Below are 24,705 nucleotides of genomic sequence, written 5' to 3' on the forward strand. Positions count from 1 at the left end.
TGTGAGGAACGGGGGGGGGGGGGGGGGAAGAAACGCGGGGAATCAGTTTTACTTTGTGTAATGACACATCCACTCCCAGTCTTTATTCAAGCCTAATATAATGGTGTCCAGTTTGCAAATGAATTCCAATTCAGCAGTCTCTCGTTGGAGTCTGTTTTTGAAGTTTTTTTGTTGGAGAATTGCCACTTTTAGGTCCATAATCGAGTGACCAGAGAGATTGAAGTGTTCTCCAACTGGTTTTTGAATGTTATAATTCTTGATGTCTGATTTGTGTCCATTTATTCTTTTATGTAGAGACTGTCCGGTTTGACCAATGTACATGGCAGAGGGGCATTGCTGGCACGATGGCATATATCACACTGGTAGATATGTAGGTGAACAAGCCTCTGATCATGTGGCTGATGTATTAGGCCCTATGATGGTGTCCCCTGAATAGATATGTGGACACAGTTGGCAACAGGCTTTGTTGCAAGGATAGATAGGTTCCTGGGTTAGTGGTTTTGTTGTGTTGACAAAATTGAGACATCTTGAAATGTTTTGGCTTAGATGAAAACAGCACTTTTTTTGTCAAAAAACTGTTTTGATAAAAAATTTTCTGACCAGCTCCAGTAATAACTACAATTGTTGTGTGGTGTGTGGTTGCTGGTGAGTATTTGCTTCAGGTTGGAGGGCTGTCTAAAAGCAAGGACTGGCCTGTCTCCCAAGATCTGTGAGAGTGATGGGTCATCCTTCAGTGACTTTGTCCTCACCCATAACTATTTCACATTTGGGGACAATGTATACCTTCAAATCAGCGGCACTGCTATGGGTATGGCCCCACAGTATGCCAACATTTTTATGGCTGACTTAGAACAACACTTCCTCAGCTCTCGTCCCCTAATGCCCCTACTCTACTTGCACTACATTGATGACATCTTCATCATCTGGACCTATGGAAAAGAAGACCTTGAGGAATTCCATCATGATTTCAACAAAATCCATGATGATTTCCACCATCAACCTCAGCCTGGACCAGTCCACACAAAAGATCCACTTCCTGCACACTACAGTGCTAATAAGCGATGGTCACATAAACACCACCCTATACCGGAAACCTACTGACCGCTATACTTACCTGCATGCCTCCAGCTTTCATCCAGACCACACCACACGATCCACTGTCTACAGCCAAGCTCTACGATACAACCCCTCAGACAGAGAGAAACACCTACAAGATCTCTATCAAGCGTTCTTACAACTACAATACCCACCTGCTGAAGTGAAGAAACAGATTGACAGAGCCAGAAGAGTACCCAGAAGTTACCTACTACAGGACAGGCCCAACAAAGAAAATAACAACGCCACTAGCCATCACCTTCAGCCCCCAACTAAAACCTCTCCAACGCATCATCAAGGATCTACAACCTATCCTGAAGGATGACCCATCACTCTCACAGATCTTGGGAAACAGGCCAGTCCTTGCTTACAGACAGCCCCCCAACCTAAAGCAAATACTCACCAGCAACCATACACCACACAACAATTGTAGTTATTACTGGAGCTGGTCAGAAAATTTTTCATCAAAACAGTTTTTTGACAAAAAAAGTGCTGTTTTCATCTAAGCCAAAACATTTCAAGATGTCTCAATTTTGACAAAAGTTTGTTCAGAAAAAACAAAACAAAGGATTTCCATAATTTCAAAACAGAACGGTTTTATTTTTTGTTTCAAACAAACTGTTCAAAATGAAATGACAGAGATCTTGTAGGTGTTTGTCTCTGTCTGAGGGGTTGGAGAAATGCAGTTGTATCGTAGAGCTTGGCTTTGGACAGTGAATCATGTGGTATTATCTGAAATGAAATTCATTGTTTTGTATATAATTTTTTTGTTTTTAAGTTTAAAATGGTTAAAATAAGAATGAAATGTTTTAACTGACCAAAACCTAATTGGTTTCCGAATATCTTTTTGCGGGAAATTTTAACTCCCACCCCGTTTCAGAATGGAAATTTTTTTTGAGACATGGAATTACCTGTGAAATGATAAATCTGGTTCCCAACCAGCTCTAGGTCACATGTTTGTAAATACTAGCTTGGACACTATCCACATGTTTCCTCAAGGCTACAAATAGTTGTTTTTTACCCCTAGGATCAGCATAGAATAAAGAAAAAACTGGATCAAACGGGTGGGCAGTGTCCAGACTAGCCTTTACAAACTTGCTAAATATCTTGAAGTACAAGAGTCTATTGAAGACTAATCCCTAACAAGTTTCAGAGTGGTAGCCATGCTAGTCTGTATCAGCAAAAACAACGAGGAGTCCTTGTGGCACCTTGTGGCACCTAGAGACTAACAAACTTATTTGGGCATAAGCTTTCATGGGCTAGAACCACCTTCGTCAGATGCATGGAGTGGAAAATACAGTAGCAGGTATAAATACACAGCACATGAAAGGATGGGAGTTGCCTTACCAAGTGGGAGGTCAGTCTAACGAGACAATTCAGTTAACAGGAGGATACCAAGGGAGGAAAAAATCACTTTTGCAGTGGTAATGAGAGTGGCCCATTTCAAAAACAGTTGACAAGAACGTGTGAGTAACAGTAGGGGGAAATTGGTATGTGGGAAATTAGGTTTAGGTTTTGTAATGACCCAACCACTCCCAGTCTTTATTCAGGCCTAATTTGACCTAAGGCTGACCTGGCATCCTAATTCACATGGTGTTATAATTTATATTCCTATATAAAATTGACAACAGATAAATATAGCCAAAAAGAACAAAACCTTACTAAAGTCATCTACAAGTCTGGAATGGAAAGAAGTGAATTACTAGGAAATAAAACACAGATGAGCAGCAGCAACCAGTGCTTGTGGCACCAGGTAGTAGAATTTCCAACATAAGCACTCAAAAAGAGAGCACACAGTTCTGCTTAAGGTCACAGAAATTGAATAATGCACTTAGATATTCTAAATACAGAGGTACTACTCTACAGAGTGAGACTAATACTTCACAGCATATATTCAGATTACCCCAACTCCTGGGCTTTCTCAGCACCTATACAACACAGCACTTGTGTCCCCCAGCCCATTAAAATCTTTCTTAGCAGCTTCGGAATTAAACTACACGCATCTCCAGCATCATTAGCAATGCAGAGCATATCAACAATTCAGAGAGGCTGCATACCAACACCCTCAGGACTATAAATGGATTCTTGTTAATAAGCAAGGGAAATAAATGAAAATTTTAACTGACTGCTGTTCTGAAGTCTCTCTAAGGAACCTGTGTCACTACTATGCCTAAGGCTTTTTACTATGTTTTCAAAGAAGGAAAATGTGGGCTTTGTTACAGAGTCAACAAAACACAGGGCTGCTTGTTAAAGCTCAACCAGCAGTTATCTCTTTCTTCAAAAGTTGTCCCAGACAACTTTTTTTTTTATAGCACGACAATTGCCCAGTCACATTATGCTTTCACCTTGTTTCAGCACAGCATACTGTACCTCTGATATGTCACCATTTTCTCCAAAATACACTAATTCCATTGTATTTCCTGTTCTTCACTCTGCCAGGTTAACAACATTCACTGTTAAATGTGTTAGTCTCCAAGGTGCCACAAGTCCTCCGGTTCTTTTTGCGGATACAGACTAACACGGCTGCTACTCTGTAACTGCCCTATTCATAGAGGCAGACAGGAGAATGTACAAAACACAGCTTGGCAGATATGATGTAGTTAAACATCAAGCCTCAAGTCTGTGAGTTATTTACTTACATGTGGGCATGTAACTTTGGTGCCCAAGAACAGAGTAACAATAGTTAGAGCTAGTGGCAGCACAAACAGGTGTTGTGCCAGCATCCCACATACAATAGCTAGCTCTTATACGGTGCTTGTCAGCAGTAGATTTTACAAGAAGTTTATACAGGAGATCAGTATCATTATCACCATTTCACAAATGGGGCAACTGAGGCACGGAGAGGTGAAGTGACTTGCCCAAGCTCACCCAGCAAGCCAGTGTCAGAGCCAGAACAGAACCCTGGTCTCTTCAGTCTCAGCTCACTAAGCCACACTGCCTAAAAATACACATACATACCAAAAATACACCCTACACATACTAAGCTCTACAAGTGAACCTTGGTTCTCCCAACCTGCAACCCCCCTATAGTTCCAATGTAGGATTTTTCCTGGAACATTGGCTGCCAGTCGTAAGGTGGTTTTATATGGACAAATGTCCACCTTCTCCCCCGCCCCCCCAACTAAGACCATATTAGCTCATAGCTCCTTGCTATCTAAGTGTGAATTTGCATGGACAATCCCAGGATGGAAGGCTGTATTAACACACTAGACCATGCAGCCCCCTTCTGTCTGTGTATCGCTGAGCAGTGAAAATGAGTATAAACCCCAGTCTCTGCTTACCAGATTTTAAAGATGTGTCATTTCCTTTTGGCGCTGCCTATGGGCCATATCCTTCCCTGGTAAGTGCAGTGAGGAATAGCAGGATCTCTATTACATGTGTCCACTGCTCTGGGGATCCTGAAAGACTAGGAAGAATACACCACATGTGCAGTGGGCTGCATTTCACCACTGTTATGAAAAGGAGCAGTGTGTGCCCCATTTAGCATACACTGGTGATGGCAGCACGCACACTAGCTGGCTGGGGCCCAAAAATGCTCCTCTGGAGTTGCTAGTGAATGAATCAGCAGAGTAGCAGACCCCCTCCTTTCTCTTCCCACCAAGTGCACCAGCACAGCACAGGCAACATCTAGCCTCAGAGCATGTTCTGCACTGATTTAGATTTCATCAAATTCCACTGAAGTCAATGGGATTATATAGGGTGCAAGGCAGCACAGAATTTGGACAAGAGCATTCAAATGCAAAATGTTTACATGGTTCTTCTATTGTCCTTTTAAAAGGACATGCTAATACTGACTGATGAAAAAAATTCTCAATGGAACTGCATTCTCACTCTATAATAAAAGCATATCTATAATGCAAAACTGAAGAATAAACAAGTGTGGAGTGATTAGAAGAGGACCTGGGTTCAAGCATCTCTGTTTCCACACCTGAAACTGTGACTTTGAATATGAAAATCATAATCCAGACAGTAGCCTCCAGTGGTTGGACACAGAATGCTCCATAAACCTTGCAGTCCAGGCTCAACAAGGCAATTATGAGTAACGTTAGTAGATCTATATAATTGTTCATGCTTTCATAGATTCATAGATTTTAAGGGCATTATGATCTTCCAGTCAGACTTTCTGCATAACTCAGGCCATGGAACCTTCCAAATTCCTCACATGAACACGCAGCAAAGGGAGATCGGTGTGAATACTAGTGATTTTCATCTTGTCACTATAAAATTTGATACTCCTTTAACTAGAAAAACTATTAAAAAAAAAAAAACAACCCAAAACAATCAAGCTAGACCACAGTAGGGGAATACTTACGCCTAAGCATTCACCAGCCCGTCACTGGGATGAGAGAGTTACGAAAGTGTGTGTGAGAATAAGCACCTCCTCATAACCTAAGCAGGCAGATGAAAGGTAAAACCCTGTCTGCTTAGACTCTTCAGAATTTCAAATGTTCATGGGAAACTACATGTTTTTCTAAAAGCGCAACATTGGTGTGCAATTTATTCAGATGTTATAATATGACCTCTCTAAATTGGATGATTTCCCCTTCCATTCCTAGAGACATGTATATGTTTTCCTCAGCTAAGAGCCCTGAGATCCAGAATAAATAATCAGCAAAGAAGGAATCCACTCTGCATGCATTGTCTGTTTAATTATATAGGGGAAAGTATCAGATACTAATGCAGACAGAATGTTACAAAAGGGACAAGGGAAGGGGTAATTATGGCATGGAAAGAGACAAACACTTAGCTCTTTACTAAGAAGTGCTTGAAGTGCTGTGCAAATATTCATTGATTAATTCTAAAGCACTCCTGTTGGGTAGGAAAATTGCATGCAGTTGTACAGTGGAAAACTGACTCAGAGTTGGATTATATAAATTAGAGAATTTCAGAAGCATAATATAAAGCCAATTTTGTCCGTATAGACAAAGCTCAAAAAGATTGGATCCAACCTTTGGATTCTTAACTGACATTTCAAAACCTCTGGTTCTGTAAAACTGGGGTGGAGTCTATACAGTCTATCTATATACGGAACAAATACTTAATAATGGCCTCCTCAATCTAGCAGAGAAGGTGTAACGTGATCCAATGGCTGGAGGTTGAAATTCAGACTGGAAATATGGTGTAAATTTTTAACCGTGAAAGTAAAGAACCACTGGACCAATTTGCAAAGGTCATGGAGGATTCTTAGTCACTGACAATTTTTAAATCAAGATTGGATGCTTTTCCAAAATATCTGCTCCAGGAATTATTTTGGAGAAGTTCTGTGGCCTTTGTTTTACAGGAAATCGGACTAGATCATAGTAGGCCCTTCTGGCCTTGGAATCTCTGAATCTATTAAAGTTGCTTCTCAAGTTTCAGCAAGTGTACAAAGATTAATTTATAAAGGATTCGACAAAGGAAAAGGTATTATCCAACAGTAACACCCAGCTTCTTTTGCCACTACTGGCTGGAACTTGAAGGAGCAAGATGCTCAAGAAACAATTACTTTCTAGATTTTCTTCAGGTGGTAGAATTCTACTTGGTGCAAAGGGTATAATAGAATCATTGAGTATCTCAATCCTGACCTGCAATAACCATTCATTATATAGCATCTTCTCTTCCCCTTTCCTCCCACCCATGAAAACCAAATGGGGACACATGATGAGGCAATATTTGTTATATGGAGTAATGACACCCATTTCAATTGCCAGCTATATAAGCAAACATACATTTGTTGAGTTGAGTTAGATATAGAAAATATCTATTTGTTCATCCCCTCCATCTCCCTCCTTCTGCAAGTGTTGCCCATGCTAATGCATTATGACACCCTGTCTCTGCTTAGACCACCTATTGATGTTTGAGTCTACTACTCCCTCTAAGCTAGTGAATCTGGTCACTTAGTTCAAGCAGTAGAGGCTTATGCTTTTAGATGCAGAGTCTCCAGCTCAATCCCCAAAGATGACCTAGCCAGGAGTGACATTACATAGGATTCTATTATCACCTACAGTATATTTCCCGGACTTGTATGCAGTTTACTTTTAAATATCCCAAGCAAGGAGGTTACCACCACTTCCCTCAGAAGACTATTCCACAGCTGAATAATTACCATGTCTGGAAGCTTTTCTGACATTCAAGTTACATTTTCTTTTTTAGCCCATTAATCTTAATTATACCCCCTTATACAATGCTAAATAATTTCTCTATTTTTAGAATCTGTACACTGTAAACTGTACACTGTTAAGTCCCTGCCTCCACTAAATCACCTCTTAGTCAATCTATACAGATTCATTTTTTAATCTTTCCTCATAAATCAGTCCCTTCAGTCCCCTAACCAGTGTTATTGATCTTTTTTCAAATGCCTTCAATTTACTAGTATCTCTAAGTGCTCTGAATTTAATACAGCGTCCCAAATGCATCCACTCAAAACCCGTAGAGCCTGTTGTCCCCCCCGGTTCATAATAATGATGTGGTGGATAATTGCATTAGCATGTTTTGCCACCGTACTGTATTGCAAACTCATGTCTAATTTGTTCTCTGTTATAACCCGCAGGACTCTTTCAGCACTATTATTTCCCAGGGTATTCCCTCACATTAAGTATGTGTGTTAATTTTCCTTAAATGTTATTTTTGTGCCTTTATTTCTACCCTTCAGTTCACTTCAGGTCTCTCTATGTTGTTTCTCAATGGAAATATCTGCAGACTGAAGTTCTAAGCATGAAAGAGCAAAACGGACCCTTTTTAGTGTCACCATCTTAGTTTTTGCATGATGGTGGCAAGACTGCCAAGAAACATTATTCTTATCTAGGAGTTACACCACCAAGTTTCCCATAAAATCTGCTGCTTCATTTGTGCACACATGCAAAGTAAGAGATTTTATGCAGTGATATATAGTATCTCTCACTAATCAAAACAAGGTTCAAATCATCTTTCAGTCTCTCAGGCAGATTGAGTTTCATTCTGATCAACACAAAGGAGTGCACTGTGGCTGCCTGCACTATATGACTGTCTGATGAGCAAAGATGGGTCTTCATTCCTACAACCTTTGTGAATCTTCCAGTCATCACAAGGTAATAATAAATAAACAAACAAATAAAACTATGCAGCACGTATATATTGCTTTTCATCAGTAGATCTCAAAGTGCTTTGCCACAGAGGTCAGTATCATTACCCCCATTTTTCAGACAGGAAAGGAAACAAAGGTGTAAACACCTTTGAAGTGGAGAAAGATTTTAAACAGAATCAAATTCCAGCCTCATTTTTTTCCACCTGCCATTGTTTTGAACTAGCTTTTAACCAGGACTACATTCATTCCAAGCAAAATTTTTCAGAAAGATTATTCTAGTAAGGAAATCTCAAGATCCTTATGTGTCATGTCCTGATTTAGCTGTCAGATTTCATTTACCATTCAGTACTAGTCCTACATTTTGGCTTGCCTGAAAATTCTAAATGCATATGTATTTGCATGGTGGTTTAAAGGAACAATGACAAGACCTTACCTTACACCACAATTCCCCCTTTCAACTCCATTCTACCCCATGCCATAAACACAAATTCCAAAAGCACCAGATGGTTTAGAAACAAGCTAGTCCTTATTAATGGTCCTCCACAGAATCAGACATTAACCGGCCACTCTGCACACATTTCAATACACAATTTAAACATCCTTTAACAATCATCTGTAGACAACGTTAAATTCTGATCTTCAAACTAGTGAATACACAAACAGTTTCCCTTAATAAAAACTAATAATAATTCTGCATTATAGTTACCTTAACATTACATTTTTCATCTTCAAAGAGCATTAGCTAATTAATCTTCATGCCACTCAGAAGTCATAGAAAAAGCAAACACCCCACAGAGGACATACTTCCAGACATGCAGTAAGGAATTTTCATTTCTATTCTTTGTGCATAGTGTCAGTGAGTTCTGAGTAATTACTGGACCACAGATGTAGGCAGATAATTATCATTTCTCGTCATTCAGCAAACATTAATACAACCTTAAAAATAAAGAGAATACAATTGATCAAGTCATTGTGACCAGGACTTTTGAAATAATTCCTGATCTTACTTATATGAGTGTAAACCATAAGAAACTGGCCTGAAGATAATGGTGTTAAATCAGTTTAAAACTGGTTTCAATGAGATCAAAATATGACCCAATGGCTTTCCTTCTAATGTAACTGTGCTAGTTCTCCATATGTAAGGCTGGGTTCTGAACTCACTTACATTGGTATAAATGTAGAGTAAATTCACAGTAGACCTCACTGTGATTTACAGGGGGATAATTGAGATCAGAATCTGTTCCATAATTTCTAAAGCTTTCCTATTATGCAGGGGGAGCGATAGCTCAGTAGTTTGAGCATTGGCCTGCTAAACCCAGGGTTGTGAGTTCAATCCTTAAGGGGGCTATTTAGGGATCTGGGGCAAAAATTGGGGATTGGTCCTGCTTTGAGCAGGGGGTTGGACTAGATGACCTTCTGAGGTCCCTTCCAACCCTGATATTCTATGAAAATACTCAGTTTTGTTCTTCAGAGGTGCCACACTTTTTTTTGTTTTTGCTAGTTCATTAACTAGGAAAACTGATGCTCTAAAGAAGTGATTTTCAACTTGGGGTCCGCAGACCCCCGGGGTCCACAGACTATGTCTAAGATTTCCAAAGGGATCCGCACCTCCATTCGAAACTTTTTAGGAGACCCCAAATGAAAAAGGTTGAAAACCACTGCTCTAAAGTGAAGAAAACTCAAACTAGGCGAGAACGTTTGTTGGTATAAATTGGCATTGTTTCAGGATCTGGCTCAATCTATTTTTTTTCCAATTACTATCCTTTACAACATTTCCCCAAATGTATGGTTAAAGCAGAAAAAGGCTATTTTTTCTCATTATCTATTATTTTTGTTCAGCGATTAAGTGCTACTTACATTTTCTATTAGAACTGTAATACTTTTTCATAAGTGTTTATGGTATAGCTATAGAACATTAAATCTGCTGGCTTTCCACATAAAAAATTTAAATACTTTTACTGGCTTTATTTACAGCTGCTATATTTTACTCCTACAATTCTACCTGCTGTTAAAAAAAGAGTCTCCTCCAGAATACACATTAGTAAGGGGGAAAAATTGATTACAACTGTGGGATCAGATTTTCAAAAGAGCTCAGGGGCAGTTTTTCAAGAGTTTAGCACCCACAAATTGGAGCCAAATTCTGTGCCGCACTGAGGAGCTCGGACTGTGGCACTTACGGCCATGCTTACAAATAAAAAAGAGAGAGAGAAAGAGCTCGGAACCTAACATGAGGAATTCTTTTGAAAATCTGGCCATTTATTTTCGTGCTAAAATCAGAGCAGAGCTGTTTTGAAAATCTGACCCTGACTGTGGGTAAAAAGTTATGGCCAGAATGGTTAAAATACTGTTCTACTTTAAAGTGACTTCCTTTCCAAGTCCACTGGGAACAACTCTTCATTCAATATTCTTTCCAGCCTCTTCCTATAATTAGATTATTAATGAGAGAACTGAAGACTAAGCATCAAGTTATCCATTCAGCAGTGAGTGGTACAAACATCACACCCCAATCAATCCATGTTTCATAATAAATAAAATATTAATAGATTACTACGGGAAATTATAAAATAATGTGTATTGTTCAGTTTATTGCTGGAATTAAATTTCAGATATGCTTTTCTTTACTTAAGAGATGTATTAATGAAAAAGGAGCACTCTCACTAGACAGCACTACCCTTCCATGAACTCAGTGGTTATAGCATACCTTTATAATAATAAATTAATCCCACTATATCCTTAAAATCCCACATGTATTGACTATGATAGCTGATTTATACTGCACTACTCAGTTAATTCCAATTTCAAGAAAAATGGCTAATCAATCAACTGACTTTCCCCTCCCTCTCTCAATGGATAAAAAAAGCTTCTGACCTTTCATCTTCTCCCTCACCATTGGTCCTAAATGAACCATCAACACTTTACTTTTAGACTACTACAGATTGTATCTTTTTATTATTAAACATTGTGCTGGTACATGTAATCACTGATTGTTTCCTGTAATTTAAAATGAAAATACTTAAAAGCATGCTGGCTGGAAATTATTAACACGATAAAGGCTAAATCATTTCCTTGATGCACTTTTTTCCCTTTCTAAGGCTGTCTGCTACTGGTGATTTCACAGTATTAAAAACACAGACATTCACCAAATTAATGTGGTCTTGAGGAGTATTAAAGCACTCAACCTTCATAAAATTATCAGATTTGTTATAACTTGCCAAAATCATCAATGACTGCACACACAAAAATGGAAATATACAACCTGCTCATGCATACAGATCCTGTGAATTCCTGCTCATGCATACAGATCTCACCCATGTGAATAAAGATTACAGGAGCTGATCTACTGAAGAGCATTTTATAGTCAAATCCAGTTAGAAGAAGACTATTAATAGGGACAGAACTACTATGTTTTTGTGTATCAGCCTCAGTTATATTTTAGATATGTTTCTCAGATGTGAAAGGTGACTGCAAATACATTAATTCTATATTCATATGATATGTTAAAACATCATGTTGGCAAGCCAATATGAGGGCTAACTATCAACTCAGTATTGACAGAAACGTATTGGGTAAGCAACTCTTAAAACTATGTTTACTATACATTATAGAATGCACAGAAATGTTAACCAGAAATCTTGCTGAATATCTCTAAGACAATGTTAGTTAATGGTTTTATAAATCTCTCTAATTTAAAACTCCTTACTTAGTATACTTACTATTTAAAAGCCACCAAAATGGAAATGTTAACATAGATTAAAATTGATATTAAATGGATAAATAATAAGTTTCACAATGCTATTACTTTATTTTCTATTGCATTGTTTATTTCAAAAACGTAAACATTGTCAGTAACACAGTAGAGCTACCACCACCATGATTAACCCACTGGACTATGTATTAATTTCTACGCACAGTTTGGAATAGACTAGGAATTCTCACTACATTTCAGCTAAAATGTAGTTTCCACTTAGGGGGAAAAAAAGTGTTTTCTTCTTCTAATTTTCTGGGGAAACATTTGATTCAGAAAGGAAAAAAAAAAAAAGATCAAAACTACTTTTTTCCCCAATACCCAAATCTCTCTCAATGAACAACAGACCCGTTGTCTAAAGTCCTGCTAACTGTGCTACAATTACGTGATTTCCAAGTATTTATCAAGTCATCCCTTGAGAAAAGATACATACAGGAGCAATTTTTGTATTTGCCTTCAGTGGGTCTCTTGAGTTTGGAAAACCAAACATCTCCCTAGAGACCATTGTTGAGGGCACCAAAACATTTCCTTGTTCAAACCAGATCGTTTTATTTCATTTTATCAAGGTTCCCCTAGCCTAGAGCCTCGCGTCTATATCCTCATATGAACCCTGTTACCAATCAGAAATTGACAGTAACCCAGGATAACTGACAGTAACCCAGGATAACTCTACCAAGAGAAAAGGAGGACTTGTGGCACCTTAGAGACTAACCAATTTATTTGAGCGTAAGCTTTCGTGAGCTGCAGCTCACTTCATCGGATGCTGTAGCTCACCCGAAAGCTCACGCTCAAATAAACTGGTTAGTCTCTGAGGTGCCACAAGTCCTCCTTTTCTTTTTGCGAATACAGACTAACACGGCTGCTACTCTGAAATCTACCAAGAGAAATCACAGGACCACTTTAGCTGCTGGGCTTAGGGTGGGGCTGGACGCTGTTGTCACTCAAAGGTGCATGCTGTTGATGAGACCTGCATGTGCAGGGATAAAGCTAAAATAAGTTATGCAGCAGCGTTTGCTTTTACTCACCCCGCTGCTTGCCCCTTCGGGCAATTCCCATTTAAACTCTCTACCCTCTGCTTCACCCCCTCCGAATAGCTACAAGTCACACACAGGACAAAATAATCACCTACCAGCAGCGCCTATAAATCCAGAGCCCTCCACTTCCAGGCATGGCACCCTTCTGCCTTGCTTCTGATGCCTTTGGCCGAAGCTGGGGGCGGTGGGGGGGGGGGCTTGACCCCTCTCTCTGGATCCCAGTTGCCTGGACTCCCTCTGAGCAATGCCCGGGTGGAGGGGAGCTCGGCTCCCCCGCCATTCGCAGCCACGCGGAGCCTCCCCCCCCCCCCACATACATACAACCGCGCAGCGAGGCTCGGCGGGAATGTGCCGGCTCCACAGACCTGAGCCGGGACCCCCACCCCCCTCGCTCCACTTACCGCGTGCGCCCGCAAGCCGGGGAGCCGCTCTGTGCCTGCGGGGGGAGAGGGGCTGGGCCGGGGGGAGGCAGCAAGAACAGAGCGCGTCAGCCCAGCGGAGCCGCCTGCATGGCGGTCACACGCCGCCGGGGCTATGGCAGATATTGCATCTTGCTGCCATTGCTGTCTCCCCCTTGGATTTATCTGGCGGTGGGTTGTGGTGATAGCACCCTCTCTTCCTCCCCTCTCCCCCTGCTGCTGCTGCTGCTGCTGCGCGCACTGAGAGGTGCAGTCACCGGAGGGGAGTAGTTGAGATGCACAACGCGCTGCGCCTGCACTTGGCGCCCTGCCAGGAATTGGGGTAGGGGGTGGAGAGAGCAGATTGGAAAGCAGCATCCGCTTCGCAGACAGTGCGAGAGAGCGCGCGCAAGCAATAAAATAAAAAAAATAAAAACAATTAAAACCAAAAACAAAACCCCACACCCTCAAGAGTGTGTCCAAGACGCCACGAGGAGCAGGAGAAGTGTGGGAAGCACTGATCGGCTTCTCTTCTTCTACTGCTTGCTGAGCCAGTGTAAAGAAACCACAGGGGGTGGCTCTCCAGATTCCCCCCTTCCAGACCCAACATGATGACATGCAAACTGCCCGAGCCCCTCGCTCTTAACTGCGGCCGGGGGACGCTGAGAAGTTCCATTCTGCCAGGAATCCTGACAATCCGAAATGTCCCTTTCATCCCGATTTGGAGCAAAAAGTCCAAACTTCAAAATTTCCTACAAAACAAAATTTCTGGGGGAAAAATAGTTTTGGAAATATGGAAATGACCTTTTGGATATATATCGCTTCAAAAAGGTCGTTTCCATGTTTATAGATACAAATTGGAAATATTGAACCAACCCCATTGAAGTTGAATGGAGCGCTTCAACCTTATCAAAATGAAATTTTCAAATACTTTTTCACTAAATTGATACATTCCCATTAAATGTTTTGTGCATGAAAACTGTTCTGTTGGAAAATTTTTCACCAGCTCAACCTTCACTCTCCCTTTCTCAACCACTTAAATTAGGTCTGGTTTTTTTCATGAATTAGGTCAGGAAGTGTTGTTATAGACAAAGGGATAGAACACTGCACTAAAAGACTGGATGCTGGTCACTGGTGCTTTAAAACCGCTGAAACTAGCAGTGAATCCTGTGTCTGCAAAGATGCATGTTGGTAGAGGGATGGTTACTGTTTTTTGGTTATTCATTGATGACCTTGTTTGTTCAGCCTGTAAGTTAGTTTGCAGAACAATTCGAGAGGTCAAGCCTGGTGATAGACTACTTTGTGCTCTGCTGAACTGTTGAATTGTTACTGCTGGGGGGGAAATGGTAATACCACAAGGACACTAAGACGGATATTAAATTCTTAAAGGAAAGGCATGTGTTTAGCCAGAAGCTTGCTGGAGCTAGGAATGCAGGTGAACCTGTCTATCCATGTTCACCATGTAGATTTACCATTTATCTGACAGGCTTGGTTCTTTTGCACAGTTTTGAATGTGCTTTGCAATCAGTTGTGTAGTGGTAATTTCACACATGCAAAAACTATAAGTAACGTACAACACATTGGAGAAACAACTGATGAATGCAAAACTCAAAGTCACGTAAAACTCACCTAGATTTGGGTTGCACTAGAAATTTAACATCAAGAACAGGATCACTGAGAGATTTGCTAAGACTTAATCATGAGAAATCCTAACTGGATTTATGGCTATGCATCCTGGTTTCACATGATCTTAATGAGAAACCAAGTGATAGTTGATGGTTTTGCTTTAAGTTGTTTGATGTATCCAACCCCAAATTCAAAAGAAATCCTTCAGGGATCTATACTAAATTAAGGTTTGTGCAAAGCAAATCCACCGCAAGTCTTGGCCCCCTCTAACTGTAGCTCATTTGGGGGGTTTGGTACATGTTATACTTAGGTTTTCTACCATTTTTAATGGTTCTGTGAAAAGGAATGCTTGTGCCATGAAGCCTGCTGTCAAACTTCTGCAGCATTTGTAATTTTGGGCCTTAAACTACATCATCATGTCGCAATATCACAAGCCTCAAAATTAAAGGCACTTCAGCAGTCTTGTAAACCATAGGTTCTCAACCTTTTTCTTTCGGAGGCCCCCCAACATTCTATAATAACTCCATGGCCCACCAGTGACACAATAACTGGTTTTCTGCATATAAAAGCCAGGTCCGGCGTTAGGGGGTAGCAAGCCGGGCAATTGCCTGGGGCCCCATGCCACAGAGGCCCCCACGAAGCTACGTTGCCCAGGCTTCAGCTTCAGCCCTGGGTGGCAGGGCTCAGGGACCTGGGCTTCAGCCCCATGCTGTGGGACTTCAGCTTTCTGCCCTGAGCCCCAGCGAGTCTAATGCTGGCCTGCTTGGCAGCCCCTGTGAAACCTGCTTGGGGCCCCCCAGGGGGGCCCAGACCCCTGGTTGAGAACCACTGTTGTAAACTATAGTTGTTTCAGGTGATCCTGCTGTGTGTTGCACACTCACTTCTCAATTCCCATGGATTCCAGTGGAAGTGTAAGGACATCAGTACCTTAGTGGATTGGGGTTCCAGCCTTATTAATTAATTTATTAATAATAACTTCTGTAATAGCATCATATAAAAGTGACTAAAAAGAACAGATATAAACAAAGCAAAAAAAGCAAAGATTACACAAAGAGAGAGAGAGAGAGACAGAGTCCTCTCTTTCACGCCAAATTCTTCCCTTTAAATCAGTGAGAGCAGCACACTTTTATCTGGCTCTTACAGAGGAGCAAAGAAAAAAGGACATACTATAGAATACAGATGACAAACCTCATGCTACCATCCTTATATGTTATAGCCTCAGAACTCCCACTGATTTAGATGAGCATTTTGCATGAGTGAGAACAGCAGTATCGAGCCTGGTACAAGTTTAACTCAGGTTTCAGAGTAGCAGCTGTGTTAGTCTGCATCTGTAAAAAGAAAAGGAGTACTTGTGGCACCTTAGAGACTAACAAATTTATTAGAGCATAAGGTTTCGGCTCTAATAAATTTGTTAGTCTCTAAGGTGCCACAAGTACTCCTTTTCTTTTTAAGTTTAACTCAGTGACCCAATAGTCACATAATAGCTCAGTTTATTTTCTGCATATAAGGGGTGGGGTAAGGTGGGGGAAAGGGGTGTTACTATAAAAATTAGCTTAGTTGAACACAGAAGTCTAAGGAGAAAATTGTGTCCTTATGAGTATGAGGTACACTGAGGTGGGTTGGCAGGGGCAGAGCAATTATAGCCAAGCTGAGGGTGCGTATGGGGCCTAGAAGGTAGAAGATCTCTGCTAATAAATAGAGCTGCTGGAAAAAAGTTCATTTCTGGATTATTTTTTTCCAGTTCCCTCCCCACCCCTTTTCCAAGCCAGTCGGGAATAATTGTGTCCAAACATTTGTGATTTAGGGTCAGATTCTCAGATGCACCCAGTTTCAATATAATCTGCAAAAATTTATTCCCCTCTGTTCCCCCACGGCAATTAAACAAATTTTGGGCGTGATCCTACTTCCATTGAAGATACTGGGGATTTTGCCACCAACTTCAATGGGAGAAGGAGCAGACCTTTAACAAGGAAAGAAATACAATGCTTTCCACTCTAAACTGTTGGTAATTATTTTTTTAATATTGCATCATTTTTTTTCTTTGATAGGTTACCAGGACAAAAAATGTGTTTGCTGCACTGCCTGTTTTCTTTCTTATTACATTATCTTTAGAAATTCTAAAATAAATGTTAAAAGCAGAGTTAGTGTAGCTACAAAAGAATTAGAATTGAATATTCAATTTTGTTTCTTTGGTCTAAAGAACCTATAGGATTAATATGTTTCTAAAGATGTGATACATGTTTCCTGCATCCAAGACTCTGCTCAAACTCAAAAATACTAGGTTGTTTAACAAAAAACACAAAATATATAAATTACATTCCCTATGGAAGGTCTCTGAAGCTTCCATTCTTTTGCTTAGAAACTGTATTTTGCTTAGCGAGCACAAGAGTTCTTTACTATTCATTTTAATTATATCTTAGGCCTCAGTCCTGTAACTGGATCTGTGTGGCACCTATACTGAGCCCTGTTGACTTCAATAAGGCCCTGCCTGGGTGCAGAAGCCCATCTCTGAGGATTGGGACCTTATTTTATACTGCTAATTTGCAACTGCTTCTTAATGTGTGGGTGTGCGTGTGGGTGTGATCATCCAGATGTTATAACTTGGAGTCATAAGTATTTAATCTTGCCTGGTTTTCACAAAGGAAAAACAACATACTGGTAGATTAAAAATAATCCCAGGATGAGTTGGAATTACCCCAGTCAAAGTTTTATCGGAATCCTCTATGCTAATGGTAAGATATACAGGTCTGTCTCAGCACCTGATCAGAAGAGGAAGGCCTAGGGCATATTCTATACTTAAAAGTTTTACTGGGGGAACTATGTCAGTAGGAGTGTGATTTTTTACAATATACTTATACCAGTAAAAGCCATAGTGTGGACACACTTATACGGGTATAACAGTAATTTACACTGGTATCATTATTCTCCTTCATCTTCATAACATTATAACTGCATCCACAGTAGGAGGGTTGAACAACTTTAACTATACCCGTATAGTTAAAGCAGTACAACTTTTGTGGGTAGACAAGGCCTAAAAGAGCAGTTCATAACAGAGGTGGCTTAATTTTGTCTGATGTTCCCTTTCCCCTTTTTCTTTTTACTATCTCAGAGGAAGAATACAGCCAAGAGAAAGAAAACCATCTTACATAAGAAAAAAATTAGAAATTACCAAATGCCTGTGATAGCAACAATATGGCCTCCCCAGGATAAAATATGTCCGGGGAAACAACAAAGCTAAAATACTAGGCAAACAGGCACTGTACTCTAAGGTTATGTCTGCCCAGCAAAAGCTGTGCCTGGCTAGCCTTCCCAAGCTAGCAGGGGTGATAAGCTGTGAAGGCAGCACAGCACAGCACAGGCAATACAAGCTCAGCAAGGACCCTGGGTATGTTCTTGGATCACTAGCCTGCTCTGAAGCCTGCACTGGGCTGTCTTCACCTACGGTGTTACTCGCACGAGCTGGATTCAAGCTAGCCTCGGTAGGTTTGCCCATGCATAGCTTTTCTGTGTAGACACGCCCTTTGTCCCCTCCCTCCTGCCCCCTAAAAGCTAGGTTTAGACTCTACTCTTATCTATGAAGATACTGTCAGTGAGCGGGAAAGAGGGCTAGAATCAGAAAGACAAAGTTGAGACTCATGTAGGGGGAGCCATTCAATTTTATGTACCTTCCCTCCTCCCACAGCAATGTCTTCGCTGGGTGACCATTCTGAGGAGCTACTAATCAAGGTGAGCAGAAGTGTCAACGGCTTTCCCTTTCCCCCAGAGCTGTGTGAAAGAGGGGAGTTAGCATGAATACCAGAAGCTGAAGCAAGAGTGCCATCCAGTCCAACCCCCTGCAGATGATGTAATTGGGGGGTTGGACTGGATGGCAGAAATCAAAAGTAACAGCAGGTTATCACTGTCATTATAATAGTTGACATGGGCTAAGCTGGATGGTGGCAGCAGCAGCAGCTCCTCCGATGGCTGATGACATCACACCACACCATATAATCACAGTCTGTGCCAAAAAAGGCTTCCAGGGTGTGAGCTAGATCTGTGAAAATTGTGACTGTCCATGAATTTTGGATGAGTGGCAACTGTAGTACTAACGTTCTCTTGTTGCCAGAGAACTGGGAGACAGGTATTGGTCATTTAAGCCTACATTTTCAAAGGTGTCTGCTAAATTGGGTTGGGGGCACAATTTTTGGGCGTCTAACTTGAGACAGCAAAAACAGTTGATGCATTTGAAAATAAAGGGCTTAATATTTTTTTCACCTCAGTTGTTCACAGCTACCAAAAAGTGGGCAAACTGCGGCTTCCTAAATTAAACATGGGTGGATCTCTCTCTCAACTCATAATGGTAAACAAGCCATTAGATGAAGGGAAATTCACATTAGTACAAGCACAGGAAACCACAGAGCAGCTGAAAGGATGAGTTAATGTTTGGAAAAAAGAGCATTGTATCCTGATACCAGTCAGAGCTGTGCAAAACTACTGGCTCACACCTTCACAGTTTATCAGTGGCAGGTTCTGTCCTCACCTCAGCCTATGTCAGTGAATACCCATTAAAACCAACCTCATCCCACAGATGTTACTGAGGGCAGAATTCATCCTTCCATGTGCAAGAATGACACTTTTGCAATCTGTAGAAACTACCTGCCATTTTCCTAACTATATTACGGTGAAAAAAAAAGTTTTATGGTTTGTTTTTGTTTTTTGCTGTCTATGAGATTTCAGTTTGTTTGTTTTTTTTACACTTCCCTAATGTTAAGTAAGCCCTGGCCAGAATAATGATGATGATCAGAAAAGCTGAGAAAGAAAAGAGAAGTGAGGATTAAGTGTATCAACACAGCACTTTTACGTGTTGCTTCTATTTCAAAAGGTTATAAGGCACAGAGACAGACACAAGGTGATGGGAAAGTTGGGTTAAGTCATAAAAAATTCTACACCTTAAAGAAACAAAAAAGACAAGTGTTTAAGGGCCAGATTTGAAATCAATGGGAGTAAGGTGCCTATGTGCCTTTAAAAATCTGGCCCTAAGAAATAAATGGCCAGAATTTATCTTGACTTCAGTGGTGTCAGTCAAGAACTACACCATCTATTTAAGTACATACCTGGTTCCCATCATTGTAGCCTCTGAGCATCTCACAAGCATTAATGAATTTATCCTCATGTAACCCTTCTGCCAGGCAGAGTTGACAGCAACAAGGGCCAGGTTCAGTACCTAGAGGTTCCCTTTCAAAAATACAATGCAAAACCGGCTCGAGCTCCCACCCAGTGACCTGGGAAAATTACACACACACCCCTGGGCGCCTCAAAGAGGCAATACTTCCCCTCTCACAAGCACAGAGTCTCAGTGTAGCAAAAAATCTTTAATAACAGGAGCTAAACAACTCAGCATTAAATTGGGAAAACACCACAACTAGGGTTCATAAACACAAACCATGAACCAGAAGACCCACCCCCAAGTAGATTGGGCTGTGTCCTTTCCCTTTGGGTTCTTAAGTCCAGCAACCCAAAAGTCACCCCACTCAAAGTTGCTGTCCTTGGTCAGTGCAGCCCCAGAGTTCAGAAGTTCATCTGAAGAGTTCACCTCCCAGCCTGGGTGGAAGTGGGGGGAGGTATAGAGGCACCTTACACGTGCCACTGCTCAGGCCCTCGACAGGCAATATCCTTACCTCTCTATGTGGTTCTGCTCCAGTCTTCACCACCAGCTGCTCCACTGGCCACGTCTCTCCTCCAGCCGCACAACAATATGTCTTCAGTTCCCCCCATCTATCTCAGAGGAACACAGCTCTCAGTGATTTCAGCTGTTAGTAGGGGAGCCTCACTGCTGGTGTACCTGGATAGTCTTCTTGCATCAGAACCACTAGCCCAAAGTAGGTCTAATGCTTAAACCCAGGTATCAGTGATTTCAGCTCTGCAGCATATAACAAGACTCTTACTTGAGTCTAAATTAGCTTTGTTATTACATAGTAGAGAGAGGAAGAGTCAAAGTGGTGTTTAGAGCCCTCAGAAGGGACCCATACTCCCAGGTACAAATGCCTATCCCCAGCCTCTCTCAATTCACTGGCCTTTGGAACCCATGTCCCTTGCCTAGTGAGTGCTGCTTAGTTGAGGGTGAGTCCCTCAGTCATAAAATGCCAAGTACAGTTCTACTGTCCTAGATTCACATAACCAGGATAACAACACTTTATTACTCCTGCCCCAATAGCAAAGAGACTGGGGAGCCCACAGCAGCCAAAGTGACCATTTGGGCAAGCAGTCCCATCATTCTAGGCAGGGTGGGTGTGCCATGAAAACAAGATCAGCCCCTGAAGTCCTTTTCCACAGCTCACCACCAGATGTCAGGTGAGAGCTCATTCTGACTCTGCTTACACTCACAACGCTTCCGTTTAAAAAAAAAATAGATGGAAGACTGAGGCCCAATATTCTCCTAAGGTCACAGGATATGTATGGCACAGCTAGGAATTGTACTCGTAAGCTGGTGCCCCAACCATCAGGCCATGATTCCTTCTTCGTGTAAGATGAATTACAATCAGGCCCAAAATTCTGAGGAGAATATCCATTTGGGGATCCACCCCACACCAACACTCTGGCCTTAACATATTTTGCTCCCTTCCTGGGTGATCACTCCCAAGCTGTTCCTTACTGATTATTGATTAGTGATGTTATTTCCCAGAGATACATGTTCTTTATGTTAAAATGAAAGCTATTCCCTGATTTTGAAAGAGTGACCTCCAATAGCTCCATAATGCCTTCAGCTGACATCATTTTTGTTGACTCACTGTTTTCTTCTATAAGTCTTAAGTTAAGTCAATATTTAAAGAACAGAGAAGAATGTTTTTTTAATCCAATAAATAATACTTTGCTCTACTGTAGTGTCTTCCATCAAAGGATCTAAGGTGCTTGTACAAGACTTGGAGATCTGCAGAAGAAAAGTGCTATAGAGAGAGCTAGTTATTAATATTATTTATAAACATCAATTATTTCACCCTCAGAGCATCCATTTATGGTAGGTAAGTATCATTATTCCACAGCTGAGGGAAATGGAGGTACAGAGTGGTTGTGACTTGCCCAGCATCACACAGCAAGTCAGGGTCAGATCTCCTGTGTCCCATCCCACAGTGTTAGCTCTAGATAACATTGGCTCTCATATAGCACCTTTCCATATTCAAGGCATCTCACAGTATTATGTTAAGTAAAATATTTGTGCAGTGGCTCTATTGAAAAAAATGGCAGTCTCTAAGCGCACACACAGAACCTTGAACATTGGAACCATTTTTGTTTAGAAGATGTGTTGATCAAATATTGGGTATACATGAAATGTACCATGGAATTTTTAACTTGTCAGTCATCGAAGGCAGGCAAAGGGACCACAGGGGACTTTGCAAGGAACTTTGCAAAAAACAGCATCTCCAACAATGCAATGTGATATGATGTTGTGTCAGGGAATTTTCTTATACAGGCTCCTATTACTCCCCCCCCCCCATCCCAATTTTTCACACTTGCTGTCTGGTCACACTAACTGTCTAGCCTCTGAAACAAGATGGTTGTAAACAGAGACTATATCCTTAAAGACACAGCACTTCAATAATTGATCTTATCAGAGATCTTGATTCTTGATCTTATCAGAGCTCATAAATTAAGGCTTAGATAGTAGACGTGGGAAATGCTGTTGGGGATTTAATAAGTGATACTCTTTTCCCTCCAGGACAGTGCTGAAACAACCCCTCACTTGGGCCTAAGGACTTTGTGTTGCAGGAGTTATCAGGCCATATTTTTTTAATAGTTTAAACCAGCAGGAAACACTTATACCAAACTCTGTATCACCACTGAATCTGGTACAAATTCAATATTCTTTATTTCTTTCCCTAACCTAAGCCATGGGTAAATATTGCAGCTGTGCTACCAAACATTTGCCACATTCTGATTCAGAGCTGGCTGCATTTCAGTGATAGTTGCAGTGATTTCTGTAGTGAATAATGTAATAAAGAGTTTATAAAATGCTTAGGATACCTGTTGACTAACAGACAATATTTAAATATAAGATTATTATCAAATTTCCCAAATCAGTGTAACCTTAACAATCCAGTACTAAAATGGCACAGATACATTATAAGAACCACCTAGAACAAAAAAATTAAAATATGTTCTAGATTAGGACAATCTGGAAGTTGTATGGATGAAACAGGTTTAAATATTAAGATATCTTACCTCCCATTTTCCTATTTGCTTTCCTAAGATTGATATGATATATTGTATTTTTTTCTTTAAAATAATTCTCGTTTAATTGCTGTTTGTCATGACAACACACAAAGCATACCTGCAGTAATACCAGGCAGATCATAAATATGAATGTCACTCCAATGCCTTAGAGCAGTGGTTCCCAAACTTGTTCCACCACTTGTTCAGGGAAAGCCCTTGGCGGCCCGGGCCGGTTTGTTTACCTGCCACGTCCGCAGGTTTGACCGATTGCGGCTCCCAGTGGCCATGGTTCGCTGCTCCAGGCCAATGGGAGCTGCTGGAAGCGGCGGCCAGTATGTCCCTTGGCCCATGCTGCTTCTAGCAGCTCCCACTGGCCTGGAGCAGCGAACCACAGCCACTGGGAGCTGCAATTGGCCGAACCTGCGGACCCGGCAGGTAAACAAACCGGCCCGGTCCGCCAGGGCTTTCCCTGCACAAGTGGTGGAACAAGTTTGGGAACCACTGCCTTAGAAATTAATCATAGCTTTTTAAAAAGTCACACACAAAAATTACTTAATAAAATCCTCTGAAGTATCTGATGCTACTCAATAAAAGTCAGGAAATTAAGACTGACACTCACCCTTTTAGATCCACTCACTAAAACTGTTATTTTAAAAAAATTGTGAGGGACCACATCTAGATCTGAAATCCCTATAATAGAACAGTATACCCTTTACAAGTCAACAGTGGCTGCTGATTCTAAATTTAAAAAAACAGCTTGATTTTAGTTCTCCTTTCCAGATGAATTGTCTGAATTATCAACTATTTGCCTGGAAACGTTGGGCCAACTCCTTTCCATTTTACTGGTTAACTCCATTGACCTCAACTGGGTTGCACCAGCTGTCTAAGAGCACAAAGCCAAATAAACTCAACTCTTGATAATCCTGGGTCAGGAAAGATTAGGAATGTCATTGAGGGGACACCCATGGCCTTTACTGGCTATTTAGGAAAGTGAGATATAGCTCCACATAGACATTTATCCTTCCAACTGTGGAAGACAGGGACAGATTAAGGATCTTCAGGATGTGGAGCTAGCATTTGAACTGGCTTGACAGAACAGTTAGTTAGTGAACAAAGAAGAGTGTATGGGGATGGACAGAGAGAGAAGAGGAGAAGGGGGAAAAAATCTGTCAAGCAATATGCAAGAAATGTTTATGGGAATGGAGTCTGTTTGGGGTGATAAGGAAAAAGCAAAAAAAAGCAAGGAATCAGGTGAGGGAACAGATGTTGAACATAATGTTTTCAATAAATAGTTTCAACCCACCTCTGGTGGGAGGGCATAATAATACAATGGGGGGGAATATTTAAGGGTGGAGAGAAAGGAGTAAATAGGGAAAATTTGACACCATTTTCTAATGTTTTAGGGCCATTCATTATCTTAAACCCACAAGCATGAAAATCCCATTTATGTTAGTGGGAGATGCATGCTGGAACTGAGGGCAATGGTTAGCCCGCTGGTTACATTTCTGAGGACAAATTTATCCCTTGTGAAAATCCTTTGATTTCAGTAGAGTTACACCAATGATGGACTTGGCTGAT

At 41.0% G+C, this 24,705-nt stretch overlaps 1 protein-coding gene across 3 annotated transcripts in view; it reads right to left on the bottom strand.

The window, feature by feature from the left end:
• Positions 1-13,628, bottom strand: part of PRR5 (proline rich 5) — a 129,575-nt gene extending 115,947 nt beyond the window's left edge. For 2 of the 3 annotated variants that reach the window (XM_084641910.1, XM_084641908.1), the window contains exon 1: positions 13,318-13,628. The gene's annotated coding sequence lies outside the window, so the exon portion shown is untranslated. Of the gene's footprint in view, positions 1-13,011; positions 13,186-13,317 lie in introns of those variants that run through there. The other variant, XM_084641909.1, reaches the window with a different exon arrangement.
• Between the last annotated feature and the right edge of the window lie 11,077 nt (positions 13,629-24,705).

The sequence above is a fragment of the Lepidochelys olivacea genome (genome assembly GCF_965140295.1).
Source record: "Lepidochelys olivacea isolate rLepOli2 genome assembly, chromosome: 1".
Lineage (NCBI taxonomy): Eukaryota > Metazoa > Chordata > Testudines > Cheloniidae > Lepidochelys > Lepidochelys olivacea.